This window comes from Sus scrofa, chromosome 13 (assembly GCF_000003025.6).
Source record: "Sus scrofa isolate TJ Tabasco breed Duroc chromosome 13, Sscrofa11.1, whole genome shotgun sequence".
Taxonomy (NCBI): Eukaryota; Metazoa; Chordata; class Mammalia; order Artiodactyla; family Suidae; genus Sus; species Sus scrofa.
In genome coordinates, this window is record NC_010455.5 from 113,118,285 (window position 1) to 113,141,268 (window position 22,984).

Consider the following 22,984-nt stretch of genomic DNA (forward strand, 5'->3'; position numbering starts at 1 on the left):
TGCATTTAAGGTTTATTCATATATTGTTGTGACTTTATACTCCATTTCTTGTCAGTGCTAAATGATACTCCTTTGGACATATCACTGTCTATTAATCTCTTCTCCTGTTGAAGGACATCTTAGTCACTTCCAATTTTTGGTAGTTATGAATCAAACTGTGATGAATATCTATGTGTGGGGTTTTTTGTGGACATAAGTTTTCAACTCATTTGAGCAAATATCAACAAACATGACTGTTGGATCATATGGTAAGAGTGTGTTTTGTTTTGTAAGAAACTACCAAACTGCCTTTCATTTTGCATTCACACCAGTAAGTTATGAAAGTTCCTGTTGATTCATATCTTCACCAGTACTGTCAATGTTCTGGATTTTAGCCATTCTAATAGGTGTCTATTGATTTGATTTTTGCAGGTCCCTAATCATGTATAATGTTTCACATATTTTCCTATGTTTCAATATTTCCACTTGTATATTTTCAATTGTGAAGAGTCTGTTCAGATCTTTGCCCATTTTTTAAATTGAGTCATTCCTTTCCTTATTATTGAGTTTTAAGGATCTTTTGCATATTTATGATAACAGTCCTTTTTGTAGCTGTTTTTTATTCTCTTGACTGTGACCGTGACAGAGTAGAATATTTTTAATTTTAATTAAGTACAATTTATCAATTCTTCTTTCATGGACCATGCTAAAAAGTCATTGCTAAACCCAAGGTCATCTAGATTTTCTCCTGTGTTATATTCTAGGATTTTCATAGTTTTTGCAATTTACATTTAGGTCTACAATCTATTTTGAATTGATTTTTTTGAAGGTTGTAATTTTTGTATCTTGATTAGCTTTTTTTTTTTTTTTTTTTTTTTTTTTTTTGCATGTGACTATCTAATTGACCCAATGCCATTTGCAAAAAGACTATCATTTCTCAATTGGATTGCCTCTGCTCCTTTGTCAAATATCAGTAGACTATATTTGTGAGGATCTCTTTCTGGGCTCTTTATTCTTTTCCACTGATCTGTTTGTCTATTCTTTCACCAATAAAACACTGTCTTAATTACTATACTTTTATTGAAAGTCTCGAAATTGGGAATCATTAGTTCTCAAACTGTGTTCTTCTTTGATATAATTTTGGCTTTTCTCTATCTTTCACCTCTCCATATGAACTTTAAAATCAGTTTGTCAATATTCACACAATAACTTGCTGGGGTTTTGATTAGGATTGCACTAAATCTATAGGTGAAGTTGGGAAGAACTGATATTTCGACAATATTAAGTCTCTGATCTATGAACCTGGAATATCACTCTATTTATTTAGTTTTTTGATTTTGTTCATCAGCGTACTGTAGTTCTAATATAGACCTTATAGATATTATGGTAGATTTACACATAAATCTTTAATTTGAAATGAGGGGTACTAATGTAAATAGTATTGTGTTAATCTCAAATTCCTCTTGTTCATTGCTATTAAAAAATTGACTTTTCTATATTCACCTTGTATACCAACTTTATTATAACTGCTTATTAGTTCCAGCAGTTTTCGTTGATTTTTTCATATTTTTTTACATAGACATTTGTAGCGTCTATGAACAAAGACAGTTTTATTTCTTTCTTCCAAGCGTATATACTTGTTATGCCTATTTTCTTTTCCATTAATATTGTATTTATCGAGGACTCAGTATGATGTCAAAAAGGAGTGGTGAGAGGGGACATCTTTGTCTTGTTCTTGATCATAGCAGGAAAGCAACTAGTTTCTCACCATTAAGTATAATGTTCACTGTAGGAATATTTTTTAGATGTTCTTTATCAAGTTGAAGAGGTTTTCATCTATTTTTAGTTTGCTGAGAGGTTTATCATGAATGGATGTTAAATTTTGTCAAATAATTTTTTTGCATCTATTGATATGATCATGTAATTTTTCTTTCTAGACTATTGCTGTGATGGTTTTAGACTATTCATTGACTGGTTTTTGAATGTGGAACCAGCCTTGTGTATGGGAAATAAATTCTACTTGGTCATGTTATATAATTATTTTTATACATAGTATATTTATAAAAACCTGCTTGTGAGAAACTTTTGAAAATTGAGACATTCCCCTCACATTTATTTTGGGCATATTTGAGGAAAACCTGACATTCTTGAGCTTATTATCTTATGTAGCAACAATCTGCTGGAGCTCAGTAGCTGTTGCTGCTCCCCACTTCTGTGTTGCGTCCATCTGCTTCATTTATTTGCATTGCCTGCCTCAAATGGACTCAAGCATTTTCCTGTCTTGGTGCTAATGGATGTGTTCCAAGTGCTGGCATTATTTGACCTGTGTTGCCTAAACTTCTGCACATTGTTGAGACTCTTCACTCCTTTGCATCTGTGACCCTATTTTCTTCTGATATTATCCCCACTTCTTTTACATACCTTCCTCATGGATCTTCCTCTTATCACCTTTTAAAAGTTGAAGTTCCTTAAAATTCCTCTATTGGCTTTTTTCTCTCTACATACTCAGTAAAGGTGATCTTCCATTCTCAGTGTTTTTCAGGTCCTAGAATCCCTGATAGCTCCCTCTTGCTAGACTCTTGGCTTCCACTATTATTCATATATTTATTGAGAGTATGAATTGTCCCAAGGAGCAATGGGAAACATTAAGGGAATAATGACTTGTCATAGGCCTTTAAAGGGAATGGTGAGTCACAATTTTGAAATGGCAGTGATGGTTGGAAGGAATGGGGGAAAAAAGGATATACATCATGAAACATATTGAGTCTGGCAGTACGTTAAGTTTGTTCTCACTAGTCTGGTCATAATCTTAAGTGGCAAGGAAACAGATAAAACCCCATAGCTCCTATTTATTCAACAGTGGAAGAGTGTCCTAAAATCAAATATATTTTAGAGACCAACTTGGAAAGGAAAAAGGACATCATCTTTAGACCTTTCGTTAGTATAAGATGATTATGAGATGTATGTATCTATCTATGTAATTATCTGTCTATAATAGCAGGTACATCTATACAGTGGAATATTATTTATCAATAAAAATGTATAGAGTACTGGTTCATGCTATGATAAACCTCAAAATTATTATGCTAAGAAAAAGACACCAGAAAACAAAGGCCACATGTTTTATGATTATGATATCACAAATCCACAAATGGCAAACTCAAAGAGACAAAAAGCTAATCAGTGTTTGCCTGGGGCTGGGGTTGGGAGTGAGAATTGACTACATATGGACACAATGAAAATTGGGGGATAAAAAAATGTTCTAAAACTGGATTATGCATACATTTACTAAAAACCACTGAATTGCACACATTAGATGTAGTGCATAAATTATACCCCAGTAAAGCTATTTAAATAGCAATAGCTGGTCTTTTTCTATGAACTGATAAGTCCCAGTGAGGCAAAGTAAGTTGCACCAGTATACACAGCTAATAATTATCAGACCTAGGTCTTGAATCCAGATAGTCTTTCTCTAAAAGATTTTTCATGAATTACCTGGTTTTTCATCTTTAATGTAACCTCATGAGATGGTATAGTTAATATAATTTTCCCACTTTGCAGATGAGGAAACATGCCTAATGTTTAGATAACTTGCGCAAAGTAATGGAGCTCATAGTTTAGCTGGAATCAAAACCCAGAGAGATTGACTTGAAACCTACATCTGTAATCTTTTTGGGTTAATTGACCAGGCAGCAATTACACCTGATGTCACAAATATGAATTTATATTTATGAACAGCAGGGATGATGGTATTGTAAGCATGAAATCCTGAGAAACCAAGTAGGCTAGTTTTTTGTTTTTGTTTTTGTTTTTTTTTTACTAATAACTTGTTGGGCTGCCTTGATGGGATCAAGAACTTAACAGCACAGTTTCTAGAGCCTAAGGCCATTTACTGACAAGTGGTCTGGAAAGGAAAAAACCGGTATCTTTTAACTTGGGAAAGAATGACTGCTAACTTTCATAACCAATCTTATGAAGGAATTGAGTACCATGTTAGTAAATAGGTCATGTACCAAGAATTTTTGGCTTCCCACTCCAGCTGTCCTCTCTGACATTTTCTATGCTTATTTTCCTAAAATCTCCTACACTATTGGTCACCACACACACTGGTAGCAGTTGATAATAATGAGAGATTACAGTTACTGAGTGATTACCATCTGTAGGTTCTGTGCTTTACTACTATTAACTCATTAGTACTTGGAAAAACTCCGGGAGGCAGCTACTACTATTATAATCTCTCCTCATTGATGAGAGGATGAGGAGAACTGAGACATAATGTAACGTAACTTGCTTAAGGACCATAGGTAGTTAAGTGGCAACACCAGGCTTTGAGCCCAAGCAGTCTGGCTTGAGTCTCAGCAATTAATGACTGCAATAAGCCTACACCTCAAGGACATAAATCCTGGAAGATACAATCTCCAGAGGACAGGTGTTTGCTTATTCATTTAGCATTTATTGATTACCAACTCTGTCTTGTATGTTGTACCCAGATATTGCTGGTAATTAAATATGGTTTTAACTACGCAAATTTTGTGAATGAATGTACTCTTTTAATATACTTTTTTCTTGAATTTAATATTTGAGTGAACTATTCAAAAGTAGTTTTTATCTCTTAATTTTTTCTTTTATATCATCTTCCTCTTGTTCTGAAAATAAAAACAATATGATTTAATGTGGTATAATAATAGTAAGAATAACCTTCAGAGTATTTTCATCTCACCTTTTTTTTTTAATGTATGTGAAACCATGGCAGTAAGATATGCAAATGATCTAACTTAAAAGCAAGAGAAAAAAATAGCTCATTTAGTATATCTTACTAGTCATTCCCAATGAATAATTTCCTATGGTATTTTGGCAGATGGGCTCTTGTCTAATTTTAAATGACTCATCTGAAGAAGCTTCAGCTGGAGGTTGATTCTAGAGGCTAATGGACTTGCTATGAAAGGTTTTAATATTTAGCCTAATTTTCCACTCCTTAAAATTTTAGAGCATTACTCCTAATTACTTGCTGTAACCTTCTCCCCTTCTGCTGCCTCCTTGTTTCATGCTAGTTGCAACTCACTGTCCTTCTAGGTAGGTATTATGTCTTCCCACTGTGAATTATTTCTGAGTAAAGCATCACTTTAATTTTTACAAGGGCTGTTGATTCTTATATAGAGGGATGATGGTATATTCTTCCTCTCTTTGAATTTGGGCTGTGTTATAAAAATAATAAATCATATATTTGTTAATCTTTGATTTAAATTTGTGAATTTTAAGTGTTTGAATCAGAATTCTAACTGATCGTCTGAACTGTGGTCAATCATTTACTAAATTCTATCTGGCCACATTTGATATTTAGTGCTGGGGAAATGCATGTTGGAACAAATCCTTGATTAGCAGAGTTTCATACTGAGTTGTAGTCCGCTTCTCCTGTGTCCCTGCTGAGAATCATTGTGCAAAGGTTTGTCTTGACAAGCAGTCCTATAAAAACTGGAGCTTATTTGCTATATTGCTTTGATATTTCAATCTATTTTTGGATAGATTTTACACTTTGGCCCTTGGTATATTTTCCTTCCTTTGGATATACAGCTGGTAGCTGTATTAGCATTTACTGAAAGTGCTGTAGCAATTCCCACATAAAGGTAATCCTGTTCCTTAGTGTTCTTTCAGAGTAAACCCAAAGTATTATATTTCATGGCAATGGAAATATAATTGATATCTTTTAATCACTTAAAATCTCTGTACACAGTAGTAACTGCTGAAGAAACTGAATCTGCCATAGCCTGGCCATGTCATTATGTCCAGGTATTAATGAATGCTCCTCTATATAATCTAGCAGTTTTCACATTTTAGTTTGCATTTGAATCACTCGAAGGGTGGTAGAAACACAGATTACCCTAGCCCCCATCTCCAGAGTTTCTGATCTATAGTCTGGGATGGGGTCTAAGATTTTGCACTTCTAACAAGGTCCTGAATGATGCTAGTTCTGCCAGTTCAGGGACCACCCTTTAAGAACTGGATTATGGAGTGTTGTATAACTATAGCGCTTATGGCTGTAAATTGCCCAGGATTTATCTTGGGCCCACACTGAAGAACCACTGAACTAGTATACTGATTGGAACACATATTCTGTGATGGACTGGATAATAAATATTATAGGCTTTTGGGCCAGACAGTCTCCGTCGTAGCTACTCAGTTCTGCTGTTATAGCAGGAAAGCAGCCATAGACAATACAGAGATGAATGGACATGGCTGTGTTCCAATAAAATTTTATTTACAAAAACAGATAGTAGGCTGAATTGGCCCCTGGCACACAGTTTGCTGATCCCTGATCTAATTCATCAGCAAGGGACTTGTATTTTGCCCAACTCACAAATCATCTGTATCCTCTACACTTGTCAGCAATTATGTGCCAAACTTCCAGCTAGGAGCTGTGGGGGATATATAAGAATTATAAATCTAATTTTCCTACTCTTCTTCAAAAGATTAAAGTTCAGTGTAGTATAGTCTTGAAAAAAAATTAGAGAGAAATTAAATACCTAGGCTGGAATACATTTCATGATATAGGTGAATCTTAAGAGAATATGTAGCAGCTAGGCAAAAGAGAGCAAGATAAATGTCTTAGAAAGGAAGGACAGCACAAGAAAAGACATGGAGGGAATATTCAATGTGTCCTTCCAGTGGGCTGTGAGAACTGTGAGGTGGAAAGGATTGGAAGTGTTGAGAGTCACATACGGCATTTGACAAACACTTGTGCACACTCTGTTGGTGCAGTGATAGGTTCTGGGAGCACAGCTTACTTAGCCTGGTCCCTGCCTTAAAGAATCTCAGCTGTGGATCAAGATATTTAAAAATCCCAAAGCTATAAACAATATTTTTTACATAAATTTTTCATTATAGCTTATTTACAATGTTCTGCCAATTTTCTATTGCACAGCATGGTGATCCAGTTACACATACATGTATAGATTCTTTTTTCTCACATTATCATGCTCCATCATAAGTGACTAGATATAGTTTCCAGTGCTACACAAAAGGATCTCATTGTTAGATACAGTTCCCAGTGCTACATAGCCAGATCTCATTGCTAACCATTCCAAAGGCAATAGTCTGCATCTATCCACCCCAAGTTTCCAATCCATCCCTCCCCCTCCCCCTTGGCAACCACAAGTCTATTCTCCAAGTCCATGATTTTCTTTTCCATGGAAAGGTTCATTTGTGCCATACATTAGATTCCAGATATAAGTGATATCATATGGTGTTTGTCTTTCTCTTTCTGAAATCTCATAATAAATGATGTAAACAATATTTGAAGTGTATATGCTTGGCTCAGGGCAGGCTTTAAATGGATGTTAAAGTGAAAATGAAATTTATGTGATTAACAACAGGAATTTTTGTTAATTGTTTAATAGAGTGAAGCTTGAAGAAAACTGAGGAAAAGTTATCATCTATATGCTAGTAAAATGATAACCATATAAGGGAATGATTGTTAATAATATTATATTAATCCCATAGAAAACCTTGCTATATTGGAAAATTGTATTGTATTTTTGCTTCTTTTTTTACATGCTGTGATTAAGAAAATCCAAAATTAGTGCGTTAATGTTTTAAAATAGCCATCACCAGAACTAAAAACGGTTTCCAAAGAGTCATACTATTTTGTCTTTCTGATACAAACACCATTTAAAAACTCTGTATGGGAAAAATTCTCCATAAACAGGTGATACTTTTTGCTTCTGAGATTTTATTCCTAAAATGAATAAATTTTATTCCTAAAATCTGAATGGAGTCTATTATCAAATAGAATACCTCATAGGAACCGATGGCCAGTGTTTGTGTGAGTTATTTGAATGAGATAATCTCCAAGCTTCCTTCTAGTTTCAGGTTTCTGACTTTAGGTAATATTTGAAAGGTCCACAAGGGACTAATTCAGGCAAGTTTCTCTAAGACTGAGAAAATCACATTCTGAATAATGAATTTCAATAGATGAAACTAGAGTTCACTTCATTTAGTAAACATAATATCGAATTTAGAGTTAGAAAAAGCAAGGATTGATTAAAGACATTATTTTAGACAAGATGACATGTGACTTTTCAGCTATCTATCCCAATTTAAACAGTTTAATTTTTAATCAAAGGCAGGGATACAGATGGCGGTGTGCCATTTTATCTAGTTAGCTACTAAGAGGGAGGTTAGAAAGAAAGTCACATGTGATTTAGATTTCCTGTGATTTTTAGCTTGACTTAAGTCTTTTTGTGAGCATGCCTCTACCATTTTTATTGTGACTTCTTCATTTTCAATGTTGAGGGTTAGCCGAAGCCTACATTTATACTAAGACAATGACTGGTTTCTTGCACAATCTTGCATGTAAATGGAGTCTTGAGGTCCTTTTAAATAAAAGTCGAGAATTGAATAGTGACCTTCAATCCTCCCCATTTGACAACGCTTTTATTCTCCGCAGTTGAGATATTCTAAAAGGTCCTGAATTGTGTGTGAGTGTGCATGTGTATGTGTCTGTACCAACGGTGTATGTCACAAATCTTGATCCAAGGACTTTATTTGATAATAGGTGGCTCCAGAAAGCTTATCACTTTTGTATTTAAAAAGTTATGTTACTCTTATCTAGAGGCTCTGAAGTTTAAAAGAAAGAAGAGTTGGATAGGACTTCCAAATTGGATGAATCTATAGGCTCTACCATAAGCAATTTTTCCCTGAAAGCATAAGGTGTTTAGGATAAAAATACAGAAATATTATTTTTCTCTGTATTTTGGTAGTTGAGTACTTCATGACACATTATTTCCTATTTTATAAAGCTTAAGGGAGATGTGAAATTTCAAATGAAGGGGAAATAATTAGGAGAGAAAAGAGAAAATAAACTAATCCAATGAAGGGGTGTTTTTTCTCCCTAGTCACAAGCTTATGCAATGCTGCAAGCTGACTTTGAACAAAATTACAGCTTACTTGGGGTGATAAAAGAAGATTAAAAAAGGTACAGCTTTCAGATATCTCAATGCTAAGATAAAAATATAAAATTAAGGAGAGGGAGTAAAAATAAGTGGTTCTAAATTTATGACATTATTATTTAATATCACAGTCCATAAATACAAAATGTAGAACAACAAATCCTGGCAGTAGACGATATAAAATAGTAAGGAAAGACTGCCAATGTCCTAAAATACTACATAATAGCAATCAATTATTGAGCACCTAATACATGCTAGGAAATGTGCCAGGAATAACTCTAATTCTCACAGTAGTTCTTAAATTGCCTATTTTCATCCTAAATTTAAAGTGAGAATTAGGGAGTTCCCATCGTGGCGCAGTGGTTAACGAATCCGACTAGGAACCATGAGGTTGCGGGTTCGATCCCTGCCCTTGCTCGGTGGGTCAGGGTTCCGGCGTTGCCGTGAGCTGTGGTGTAGGTCGCAGACGCGGCTCGGATCCTGCGTTGCTGTGGCTCTGGTGTAGGCTGACAGCTACAGCTCCGATTCGACCCCTAGCCCGGGAGCCTCCATATGCCGCAGGAGCGGCCCAAGAAATAGCAAAAAGACAAAAATAAATAAATAAATAAATAAATAAATAAATAAAGTGAGAATTAGATATTTAAAGAGTAACAGAAATTATTCATGGTCAGTCACAGAAGGGTTCAACAGAAGAACCAGTCTTTCGGTGCTAGACGTGTTCTTTCTATTACACATCTCTTCCTTTGGTTAACACTTTGTTCCAGCAAAGATAATAAGTCATTGCATCTAGTTGTGTGTCTTCTTCTTTATCTCTTATTGTGTTTAGCACTGCATATCACAAGGTAAGTGCCTCATTAGGCTAGCTAAATTAATATGGAAGCATAAACACGTGAAAATGAGTGTGAGAGAAAAGTATTTGTGTGTTTGTATATATACTTGTCCTTGAAATAAAATGTGCATTTTAAAAATGTCTATTTATACATTCTTGACTTCCAAAAAAGAGTGAAGAATTTCAGACTGCTTACACTAAGAAGGACTGATCAAGTAACTCTAAAAAGCATTAACCAAAGAATAAAATTCAAGATCTAACTGATAAATTATCTAGTATGACACCCAATTTAAATCGATCACCTCTGTTTTTTGATTTATGAACAGGAAATGAGCTTTGACTGTTAGTCACCTGGATGAAGAGCCCTGAGTTTAGCTCGTCAGAGTCTTGTAACCTGCAAAGACCCTCTGGTTGTACAAGGATCGATCGATTGAAGTAAGGCATAATTACTTTAATTAGAATGCAAGACTTTTACTCTTGAATCAGGTTTTAATAAGGTGACTTGGCATAACTCTATAAAGTGCCAATAGCTGCTAATTTTGGAAAAGCAGAAGAATGTAAGCATCATTTTATGGTAAAACCTATGTATTTCAATATCTATTCATCTTTTATTTCATGAATTTGAGTCCATTTTCTTTGGATAGTGTTATCTAATTTCTGCGTGGCTGCTGAAATTGGTACAATTTCCTTGCCTTCGTGTTATCAATTGATTTTTATACAATTATAATTTTATGGTAAGTAATCAAATTAGCTAGTCTCTTTTCTTTTTTGCAGTTTAGGTTGACACACTATTTTATTTTAAAATTATAGCAATGCAGTTTGTGCCATGATATAGGACGGTTTTGCATTTCTTATTTATTCCAAGTTTACATAGGTCTAATTACCTTTTGGATCATCTGTCTGTATAAGGCCACGCAGACTGTGAACTTCCATTTAGGCATTAGAGTTTGAAGACATGCTTTAAAAATAGCTTATAGTTCTTCCTGGAACACTCCAGTTTTGAGCAGATGATGCCAGTATGTGACTGAAATACTTTTTTCTGTAGAGCACTACATGCAATCGATGTTCCAATGCTGGTTTAGGCTTACTGTGCATAAAAGTTTACATGTCACGGAAAATGAAAGGTCTAAACAACGGCACAGAACCAAGAGCTAGGAAATCTGAGCAGACCCAGCATGGCCACAAATACATTAGAAACTTGGATGAATCCCTTATCCTTCTGAGTATTCCCTTGGTTCTGAAATGAAGGCGTTAGGTGAACCAAGGAAAGGCTGGCAAATTCTTGTGACTTGAAAGTCAAATATATAATGTATGAATTGTATGAAGTGGTTGGGTATGAGACAGTAGGAAATGGTGAGCTTGTGGGGAAAGATTCTGTCCTCCTTCTAAAGCCATTTGGAGTCCAGAATATTAAATCTGGGCAAAGAAATAAACTGTATGGGGTGAGGAAGGGGAAAGCAGAAGGATGACAGAATGAACTTGGCTATTGGATTGAATAAATCCTAAAGTCATTTCCAACTCAATATGTTTATAAAATTTTGTTACTATGTAAAACACAAAGTTGCCTAGGGCCTGTAGAGCTCTCTGTGTGTTCCTTTTTAAGTAATTAAATGTAAATAAGTAAAATAAAATTAAATAATTTGGGGTTTGAATTTCTCTTTGAATTGTACATTATAATTGGAGGGAAAAGTGATTTTGTGATCATAAATTACTTAAGTAACTCATTAGTTTAATTTTATTCTGAGAGTATTTTTTTTTCCTTTAATTCTCTGGAATGAGAACATTGACTTTAGAGTTATACTCCAAGAAAAAAAACCTATCCTGTAAATTACCAGTTAACAGCTTCTTTCTTAATGGGTATTTTCAGTAAAAAATCATGTGAATAACTGAAGGAGTGTCATACCACCTGTTTAGAACTTGTTTTATGATTCTTTGAGTACTTAAAGGTCATTTCTTTTGATTAATATTTAAAGTAATATTTTAAAATATATTATTTTCATGAAAAAATGATAGTTGTAGTTTAAATAAGTATATATGGTAATGTAATTTTATAAGCCTCACTAGTTTTGTTTTAAAATTTTTTCCTTTTTACAGCAGTGACATATATTTATTTCTTTTTATCAGATGTTACTGCCTCTTCAACCCATATTTTGGTTGAGAAAATGAGTACATTTTATCAGATGCTAATGATAATTAGGGTATAAGCCTAGAAGAAGGTGGAAAGTGGGTCAAGTCAATATATTCTGGGAGTCTTATCTATCCTCTCTGGCTCAATTCAAATCAGAATGTATGTCTACAAGAAAATTGAACTCATGATTGTAGGTAGCTATGTCTGTTATCCCAATGATGAAGGGAGAATTAAAGGCACTGGGATTTTTTATGCTTTTATTTAGGCCCTCTCAGTAGCTTTTTCTTTCTTTGTTCCTTGTATATTTTTTTATTTCATGATTATATACATTTTTAAAATATTCAGGTTACTTCAGGTATGTTCAATTTCAGAATGAATGTATTTTGTGAAGAATTCTAGCTCTTTTGAAAATTTTTTCACATGTTGGTAAAAACTGTTACTGCCTTAAAGTGTATAATTTTGAAATCATGTTTTAAGAGGTGTTTGATACCAAATGCAAGTTTCTGTGCTGGATGCTCATTGAGGTTAAACAAACTGAAATGTTGCAGTTTGAAACAGAAAAAGTTTTATGGCAGAGCCATGCAGGGAGAACTGGTGTTCTGTATGCAAAAAAACCCGGATCTCCTTGAAGTCCTTCAGCAAAGCAATTTTTTAAAAGCCAGGTTGGGGGTGGGGTGTGAGGTGGGGCTCTCAATATATGTGATCATTTCCTGCACTTTTCTCTACTTGTTTAATGGTGATCAATCCTTAGGCACCAGAACATTTGGGGGCCATTAATTTCTTCCATTTGGTGGTGATTTTATCATCTGAAGAACTCAGGAAATATGCATGAGATACTACTATCTGGGTACTTCAGAGAGGAGCACCAGTAGAGGATATAGAGGATACAGCGGAGGATATGGAGGAGGCCCTTGGAAGGCCATGTGGGGTCCTACTCGGTTACACTTTCACATTAGATGTTATAGTCCAGCCATGTTGTAATGTAATGTGCATTTCTTTGATTGCCAAGTCAAAACTGAAGTACTTGGAGGTTAATGCTCAGACTGATAGAACTGGTTAGATCTAGTCCTTCACTGATGGTCTATATCTGATATTAACAAAAATATCAGCTCTTTTTTCAAATATACATAATGTCCTCTGAAGGCTCCGCATATTTTAGAAAATAAAATAAGCATATAAGTGAAAATGTCAGCAGACATAATATAAGGTAAACTGTACAGGGAGGCTTTCTAATGATGTTTTCTTATTGTCTTATTTTATAGAAGCATTTCGTAAAAAGAAAAATAAATTGTCAGTGTGAGCAAGCATTTTTTTTAATTCTCTTTAAGGAATAAGTTCATATATGTTTATCTTTAGTAATGAAAAGAATATATGGAAAAATTGATATTTAGACAAAAAATCACACACATATACATATATACATATATATATGCATATGTGTATGTATATATATATTTGGCTTTTAGAGTATGTCTAATCTATTGCTTGGATCACTGATTCTTAACATGAAAAAAAAGTAATGCGAGCTTCTAAACCGAGGTAGTTAATTGCCACCTTTCTTGTATGCACACCTCATCTGTTATTCTTAAACTAAGAATCCTCAGACTTGTATTCCTTTCATGCTATGAAAGATGTTCTGACATGCATTTAACATAAGTTCACCTTTAGCATTTGACATTTGTTAGTCATGGCTTTCAATGAAGTGTTTAATTAAAATCAAAGTGTCATTGTTTTTAGTAACCCAGAAAGAATGGGTGTGAATTAACTGTTTTTCAAAAACATGACAGTGGATTTAAGATTACCATAGCTCCTGTGTGAATATTGCAGTTGTTTGAAAAATTTTATGAAATATTCTTATTATCAAAATCTAATTAAAATTCAATGATGCAGTAAAGTTGAAATGTTCACAAAGAAACCAGAATAATGACAGTAAAAATTTAGCCATAGTTTAGTACAATCTAACCAAAATTTTCTGGTCAATTACATTTGATTGTATTGAATAGTGACAAACTACAAATGTAATTAGAAATCACATATTACTAAGTGGCTGAAAGCTGGAGTCTGTTAAAGGAATTTTATGCTGCCTAAGGTTTAGCATCCCTTCTGGTGTCTCTTTAAACCAAAGCAGATGCAATTATCACAATTTTTATTTTTCTTGGGATTCTCACTATCCTGTTTAATAAAAATGATTTGTCCCAGAATTGACTCTCTATTTTATCTTCTTAAGAGGCAGTATTTCCTTAGAGTACAAGGCTAATTTAAAAAATAAACTTAAAAAAAATAAACCCATCAAAATCACCCCAAAAATCTAGGGTAGTTAAATGATCTAACAGCAGCATTTCAATGGAAAAATAAAATTTAGTGTTGTAAACAGCCTTATAAAACTCAGGGGCTGTGCATTTCTAACCCAATATATTGAATAGATTCTAAGTCCCATGCAAGGGAGATAGGAAGATTACTGATGGCAAAAATCTTGAGGAAATTTTTATAATTTAAGTATCCCCATGCCCCCAATGTAATTTAATCTAAACAGTGGTTTTTTTATAGTTAAGCTATTCAGCATGAGGTTAGCTTTGTTGGGAATATTTTAGAGTTAATTTATTCAGCATGAGGTTAGCTTTGTTGAAAATAGACTTATAGTCCATTTCCTTTAAAGTTCATTTTAATAAAATCATTGAAATATTTTTTGTTTTGAGCTATATCATGCACTTAGCTAACATAAAATGCATAAAATAGTTTAGCCACAATAAATATTTAATTTTTATTGTACCAATTATGATAGAAATAGTAATTTTTGTATTAGACTTTATCCTTGAAAACTAAAGTTATATTTTAGCTATTTTAAAAAATATTTTCTTTAAGAATGTTTTATTTCTCTCAGAAGACAGTTTTGAAATAATTTCCTTTCTAAAGAAATGAAAGAACAACATTCATATGTGGAAAAAAAGGTCAGCCATTAAGAGCCAAGTAAATCAACTGTTAGCTAACTCTTGCCTGATTTCATAAGTATTTTTGAAGATTTTTACATATAGATTTTCATGTAAATTTCAAAGATATCCACTTTTAACCATATTAATCAGTTTGGCGGCAATTCATTTGTTACTTGATGCTGAAAATTATTTTTACACAAGTGCTTCATTTCCTTATATAACTGAAATACATCTGTAACATTTCCTTGCAAATTTGACATATGGTCTCTTTTTAATTTATAAAGTATGAATTTCATGCTTGTGTGTATATGAAGTGCTGTCTTGTCCTTGAAACATCTCTTTATGTTTGTCTTTCCAAGAGATCTGTTTCTAAAATTGATTTTTTTTCAAACTGAATGTTCACCTTTTAAATAAAAAGTTATTAGTACTGCTACAAAACTCATTCTCTTATTTCTTCTACTCTTTTGCATATAAAATATTTCCACTGTAACATATTAATATTTTAAAAAATATTCTTTAAAATGTTTTAAAGTCAATTTAATACAGATATTTGTGATAATATTGTAATGGAGCATGCAAAAAAGTAGTACAAAGCTGGAAGTGATTTTTTTTTTTTAACTTCCAAATACTTATTTCCAGCCCAGATCAATCTCTTTGGCTTCAGATTCAAATTCTAGGATAATCAACTTTTCAGAGAGCCAATGTGTCATACCATGCCAGTCCCCATGCCCCCCCAAAATACAATATAACATAGCATAATATAATTATATGCATGTATGTAATTACTTTAACATATGAAAAATAGACATTTATTTAAAATTGCATATTATTGCCTAATATTTATTTTTCTGTTACATAATTGCTATTAAACAAAATTGCAATAGAATAGTTAAAATGGCAATTTAGTGGTAATTGACAGGACTAATTAAGCAAACAGTATGTATGAAAACATAACAATCTTATTCATTCTATCCTCTGATATAGCAGTTTTTTTAGTGGTTTCTTGAACTTTATTTGGATATTTAAATTTTATAGGCCATAATATTGTAAGTCTTTAAGATAAATAAATTTGAGATTAAAAATGGAGAACTTAAAAATCAAAAGGACTAAGTAAGCACATGTTACCTACATTTAATACAAAATATCAATTGTGTGTTTGTTTCTGTCCTGCAATGCAGTTTTTCTACTCCGTTTCCTTTTCCAATAATGCTTTTCTGCACTGCCTGCAGCCTTTAGGTCATTGTTCTTTTAAAAAATATTAGCAAAACTAAATACAGTCACATGTAAAACTGAGTTTGGTTTGAAACTCTACTCTTATCAAGCCCTCTTTACACTGATTTCTCATATCAGCTCACAACAAAACCGTTTGATTACTTAGCATTTTACTTCCTAAGTGTTTAAACTTGCTAGAAATAGATTCCAAATTTCTCTCTCCACTTTATATCTACAGACTTGTTTTGGTGGATAAGCTCTTTGTCAACCAGGTCTTTTGTTTCACATCGTGTAAACGTTGAAGATAGCCATCATTTTTTAAAAGTTCAGAGCTCTTTGAATGGCATGGTTAAGTTAAACCTCTCTTTCTTAAGGATAGTAGTTTTAAAGTACAAAGATAATTTAAACTTATAAAATCAAAATTGGATTCCAAATAATAGTTTCAGTTAAAAGATGAGAAAGTCCTCTTAAAACTTGGCTTCCCTTTTCTGTTGATATTTTTTTCGTGTTTTAAAGTAACCTGTGAGTTTTTGTCTCAATCTAAATATTAAACAACTCAAGTGCAGTCGGTTCCTTTTCCTCTAGATTCCTTCTTGCCACTCACAGTTCAGATTTAGAGAAACAGCCTGTAAATATCTATTTTATTTTATTATTTATTTTTTCCCTTTCTTCATTATCCTCGATATATTTCCAAATTAGAGAAGATCATTATTCTTGCACCATGTTTTGGAAATGAATTTATGTTAACACTTTGTTCCTTTTTGGCCAGGAACAATGATAGTCATTTGTAGTCTCATGTCTAAGGAGGACATATTTTTCTATTTCTATAAAGTCCAAAATACCGCCATCTACTTCTGCACTTTTAGAACACTGAAGAGTGATCAAAAAAGCTTTCATTATCTCAATTTCACAGATCTATAAAACACATCTCCTTTAGCAATAATGTGCATGTCTAAGGTATGCAGGATACAGAGCAGGTAATATCTTTGCATTTTCTTTGGTCAGAAGTTTATAGGCTGATTGGGATTTGTCAAGATTTATATTCTACTGCCTGCCAAATAGTGCAGATAACTTAGTGTGGTAGGCAGAAAAATGGTCTCACAAGATGTTCCCATCTTAATCTCTGGAGTTTGGGAATATGTTGTTTTAGAGACAAAAGGGGATGAAGGTAGCAGATAGAATTAAGGTTTCTAATCAGCTATCTTTAAGGTAGGAAGAATATCCTTGAATACCCAAGTGGGCTCTTTTAAATTTGTAAGAGGAAGGCAGAAGAGCCAGTGTCAGAGTGATGTGATGTTAAGATTCAACCAGACATTAATTGCTTTGAAGACATGAGAGGCCCACTAGGCAAGGAATGGAGGTGGCCTCTAGAAGTGGGAAAGGTCCAAAAAACAAATTCTCCCCTAAAGGTTTTGGAAAGGTAAAAACCATGGTAGTACCTTGATTTTTTAGCTCTGATGACTTAATATTAGCCCAGTGAGACTCATTTCAGAATCCTGACATCCAGAACTGTAAGATATAAATTTGTATTGTTTTATTCCATTAAGTTTGGAGTAATTTATTACAGCAGCAATAGGAAACTAATACAATGGGCAAAGTTTAGTTTTTATTTGGATAATATATCAGCATAGTGTGCATGTCTAAGGTATGCAGGATTCTCTATCTTTTCTGTGGTTCTACCATCTCCTTATAAAAACCAAGAAGATGATTTCAAACTCCATTTTCCAAATCAAATCACCTAAGTACTAGAAGAAACATTTTTTTTTTTGTCATTGTTCACATGACTCAATGCATCACTTGATATACTGTAAAAACCATGATTGTTAATAAGATCTGACTGAATCAGGTCTATGCTGCAATAAGCCAACACCTCTGTTATCAAAATTTCTCCCATTGTTTGCTACAGGGTTGCAATCCCTGAATCAGGAAATGCATCTTCATTCATTTTGATAGAATAATCAGATAGATTGTAGCATGTGTGTTTATTCTTGTGCTATGCCCACAGACTAATACAGTGGCTATTTTTGACTGAACATTGGTGTTTTGAGAGAAGAAGAAAAAAACATTTGACTGACTTAGAAGTACTTGCTTATTTACATAAGGACTTGGAAAATTTAAACTCCCTTTGTGGTTTTGCATCCCATTTTCTACTATGCCCAATCCCAAATTCCTTTCTGAATTTTGTGTAGGATGCTCTGTCTTGGTTACTTACCTACTAATCCAGTTGTATGTGTCTTTCTATCCATTTTTAAAATAATACAGTTGTCTGGATTACTGGATTACAACATTGGTATTATAACAATTCTCATTTCATTATCTGAACTCTTAGAAAGTGTGGTCACAATATTCACAATATTAAAATTAAAGTAGCATTACCTCTATACAAAGTACATAGTTAATCCACAAGCACAGTGAAAAATGACCGTTAATGCTCACAGTTATAATACATTTGGGCTGCAAACATAAGTAACATCGCTTAGAGTCATGCAACAATGGATATGTCATTACTGTGCAATACAAATCAGAGTTGACAACATCAGTGGTTGGGGAAAAAACAGTGACAGTAACTACTGAAAAGTGAATCACCTATGCCATATCTATTTGGAACTAAATAGAGTATTACTTTTAGAACTCACTCTTTTTTGGCTACCATATGAATGCTTTCTGTACCCATTGCTGAAAATCAGGATATTTTGCACCTTGAGGAAGTTTCCTAGGATGTAGAGATTTTAAAACCCAAACCCAAATAGTGTTAGGCAAACCTGAATCATTGGTCACATTAAGACCAGTAAATAGCTTTAGATACACTTTGGTATTTAACATATCTAAAACACAGTTTTCTTTCCCACAGATATGCTTGCAATACATTTTCTCTCTTGGTCTATTGAATTAAATTGGTTAAACCAGAAATGTAAGAATCTCCATATTACATCTCTTAACCCTCTTTTCAGCAATTCACTAAGCCCTAAAACATATTTTAAATATTTTTCATTTCATTTTATGAATATGGAATACCTACCCACAGTTGTAAAAATCATAAATATTAAAAGATATACAGAGGAAATTTTGTCTCCTTTATACCTTGCCCCAGTCTTTCCAGTTTCCACTCAGGTGAAAGCAGTCATCACTTTGATCAATTCCATAGACTTCTTTATGAACATACATACAGAAACAGATACCATTTTTTATTCTATCTCCCTTGGCAAAAATCACTTCCATTTGAAAGAGGGAAGAATGGATATCATATAGCAGTAAGATGTCTTTAGCAATTCTAAAATGCATCCAAGTAAATATTTAGTAGCCTGCTACCTTGAAGGTTAAAAAAAAAAAAAAAAAAAAACGAAACAAACTTGAATTAAGACCTAGTTCTGCTCATTGGGTATAGATCCCTAGTTTTTGCACTCCATGGGTTTTGGATTTTTGCCTTTACTTTTTGGAAGAATCTTTCATTTTCATTAACCTCCTTTGTTACATAGAGACAGCACTGGAAAGTGTTCACTCATTGGTGGCTGAGCAGCTATCTTAGTCTTCTTCTTCCCAAAAGAAATTTGGAAGCTTAGAGGCCTTTTTACCTGTCTCATCTAGTCATAGTTTCTTTGAAAATACAAATTTCTCAAAACATTTTCCCCCCATATGTTTGATTGCAGTCAAAAAACCAGTTGATTCTCTTGGATATTCTATGTGTACAATTATATTTTTTTTTATTTATTTATTTTTTTAATGTCGTCTGTAGTTAGTAATAGTTTTACTTCTTCCTTTCCAAAATATGTATTTATAATTTCTTTTTTTAATTTAATTTTTGACTATTATTTCTAATATAGTGTTAAGTGATAGTGATGACTGGGAGCTTCTTTTTGTTTCTCATTTTGTTGGTAATACTTCTAGTGTTGCCCTATTAAGACCATGATAGTAGCTTTTGGACTAAGCTGGATATATTACATAAAGTAAATTTTCAGAGGTTCTAATTTATTATTTTAATCAAAAATGGTTATTAAATTTTGACAAACGGATTTTCAGCAATTTATACAAAGAGAACAAAATATTTTTATGAAATCTATTACTTTTCTATAAAAATTTACTACTATAATTCCTAATATTGAAAATTCTTACATTCTTGGAATATACCTCATTTGGTCATGATGTAAAGTTATTTTTGTGTGCATCTGGATTATAGTTGCTAATAATATTGGATTTAGGATTTTTTGCTTTGATATTTATGTGACATTGATTTGACTCCTATCTGTGTACATGCAATTTCTGTTGGATTGGGATGTTATTATTTATTAACCTATACTCTGCAGAAATTTTAGAAGCATTTAAATTGTTTGAGCATAAGGATTTTTTAAAAATCTCACGCGAAACCATCTGAAGCTGCTGCTTTGAGGTTTATTAGCAATTTTCTCCATTTCTTCTATGTAAGTCAGTCTTTAGATTTTCTCTCAGTGTTGGCAAATTGTCTTAGAAAATTATCCATTTTACCTAGATTTTCAAATTTATTTACACAGTATTTAGCAACATAGTTATGATTCTTTAAGTTATTCTGACTGTGGTTATCTTTAATCATTTTTCATTTATTTCTGCATATTTCTTTTTTTTTTCTTTTAAGGGATGCACCTACGGCATATGGAGGTTCCCAGGCTAGGGGTCTCTGACAGGAGCTACAGATGCCGGCCTACACCACAGCCACGCCGGATCCTTACCCCACTAAGCAATGCCAGGGATCAAACCTGAAACCTCATGGTTTCTAGTCAGATTTGTTTCTGCTGCACCACTATGGGAACTCCCTATTTTTGCATATTTGTACTTTACTCATTTTTTTAAAAAAGTAGGCTCACTGGTGATTTTTTTCTTTTCAAAAGTCCAGCTTTTGAGTTTATTTATTAATTCTATTCTTTTTAGTTTTCTTATTATCTAATTTTTCTTCTGTTAATTTGTTCTGTTTTGCTTCAGTATAATTTGACATTAGTAACTCTTCAAGTAGATTAGTAATATGTTTTAATTGATATTCTATGGATAAAATACTTCAGAATAATAATTCTCCCCTGAGCAATGTGTTTAACTTTTAAGAAATACATTTTGGAGGAGGAGTGGGAGTTACATAGTTCATACAAAAAAATATAGTTATATATAGAGGTATAAAACAGCATGACTTGTGCTAGAGTAAAACATTTCAATGTAATACTAACTGTAGATTAAACTGAGCCAGATTATGGAAGAACTCTTTATAGATTTAATTGTATATACTCTGATATTAACTTTTTCCATGCATATAAGACTTGAGATATATAATTAACATTTATGTGTGTGAATACATTGGCTTTGTGTATGTATGTATTCCTAATAATTTCTAACAAATTAACTATGTTGGTGGTCCCCCTTTTCACCTTGGATTTTATTCTAGAATTGGTGAGGAAGTTTAAGTGACCATGTGATTTTTAAATTTCCTTTTCCTATATAGTTTTTAAATTCATTTTGAAATTTCATATTTATAGATTTAGTTCTTTTTATATATGGGGAAAGAGGCAAGTTCTGTCTCCTGAGTTCAAGCTTTTTATATTATGTAGGAGTGCTCTGAAGAACTGAATAGTTATGCAACCTCTAGCCATTAAAGTGCTTAAGAACTAGATGGCAGGATTGAAAGTGGTGTGTGTGTGTGTGTGTGTGTGTGTGTGTGTGTGTGTGTGAAAGTTTAGAGTTTTTTACATTTCCCCTCTTCTAGCCACTGGTCATCCTTTGTCTGTTCCAGCAAAGTGACTGCTATGGACTTTGTTGTGTGCCCCTTTGCCCCCAATTCATAAGTTTAAGTCTTAACTCCCAATGCGATGGTATTTGGAATTTAAAGATGGGATCTTTGGAAGAGCACTAGGTTTAGATGAAACCATGAAGGTGGGACCCTCATGAAGGGATTAGTGCCCTTATAAGAGGAGACACTAGAGAGCTTGCTTTCTCTCTCCACCTGTATGCATCACATGGCAGGGGAAGGCTATGAAAGGACACAGCAAGAATGTGGTTGGCTGCAACTCAGGGAGAAAGCCCTTATAAGACACGAACCCTGCTGGCACCCTGTTCTTAGATTTCCCATCTCCAAACTGTGAGAAATAAATTCCTGTTATTTAAGCCAACTAGTCTGTTGTGACGTTTTGTTATGGCATTCTGAGATGGCTAAAAGAGTAACAATCCATTTCTTTTATAGAAGCCCCTGCTACCAATCCTGTCTTTTTTCAAAGTAGTAAAAAGGTCATTTTTACCATGGTAGTGATTAATATGGGAAATTGGATTTATATAGAAAAATGGGATTTTTTTGTATTTCCCTTAAAGATACATACATTTTTAAAAGGCATATCAAGAAGGATATATAGAGGTATTGTAAAAAAAAAAAAAAAAAAATGAACCTTTTCACAGAAAAGAAAGTCATGGACTTGGAGAATAGATTTATGGTTGCCAAGGGGGAGGGGAAGGAGTGGGGTGGATTGGGAGCTTGGGGATAATAGATGCAGACTATTGCCTTTGGGATGGATGAGTAATGAGATCCTGCTGTGTAACACTGGGAACTATGTCTAGGCACTTATGATGGAGCATGATAATGTAAGAAAAAAGAATCTTTACATATATTTGTAACTGGGTCACCATGCTGAACAGTAGGAAAAAAATAAGGCATTGGGGAAATAAAAAAAAAAAAAGGTGAGGTTATAAAATATAATGAAAGTATTTTATTAAACTTTCAGTTCAGAAACTATTACTTAATAGGCTTAAATAAATTCTTGAAAATTCATGATTCCTATGTGAATGGAGATTGACAAAGTATGAATTACGGGCAGCTTATTTCCATATATCCAAAATTACAGAGCTATTTTTTTTTAAGATTGGGGATTTTGAATTACTTGCTTAACAGGTATTCAGAGTAGGTTGGGTTAGATAATAAATATCATTAGAAGAGTTTGCTTTTTGATTAACACCTATA

General features: G+C 33.3%; 1 protein-coding gene across 7 annotated transcripts in view; it reads left to right on the top strand.

The window, feature by feature from the left end:
* Window positions 1–22,984, top strand: part of NAALADL2 (N-acetylated alpha-linked acidic dipeptidase like 2) — a 1,365,504-nt gene that overhangs the window by 268,174 nt on the left and 1,074,346 nt on the right. For all 7 annotated transcript variants that reach the window (XM_021071192.1, XM_021071188.1, XM_021071189.1 and 4 more), the window contains one exon: window positions 10,080–10,188. The gene's annotated coding sequence lies outside the window, so the exon portion shown is untranslated. The remainder of the gene's footprint in view (window positions 1–10,079; window positions 10,189–22,984) is intronic.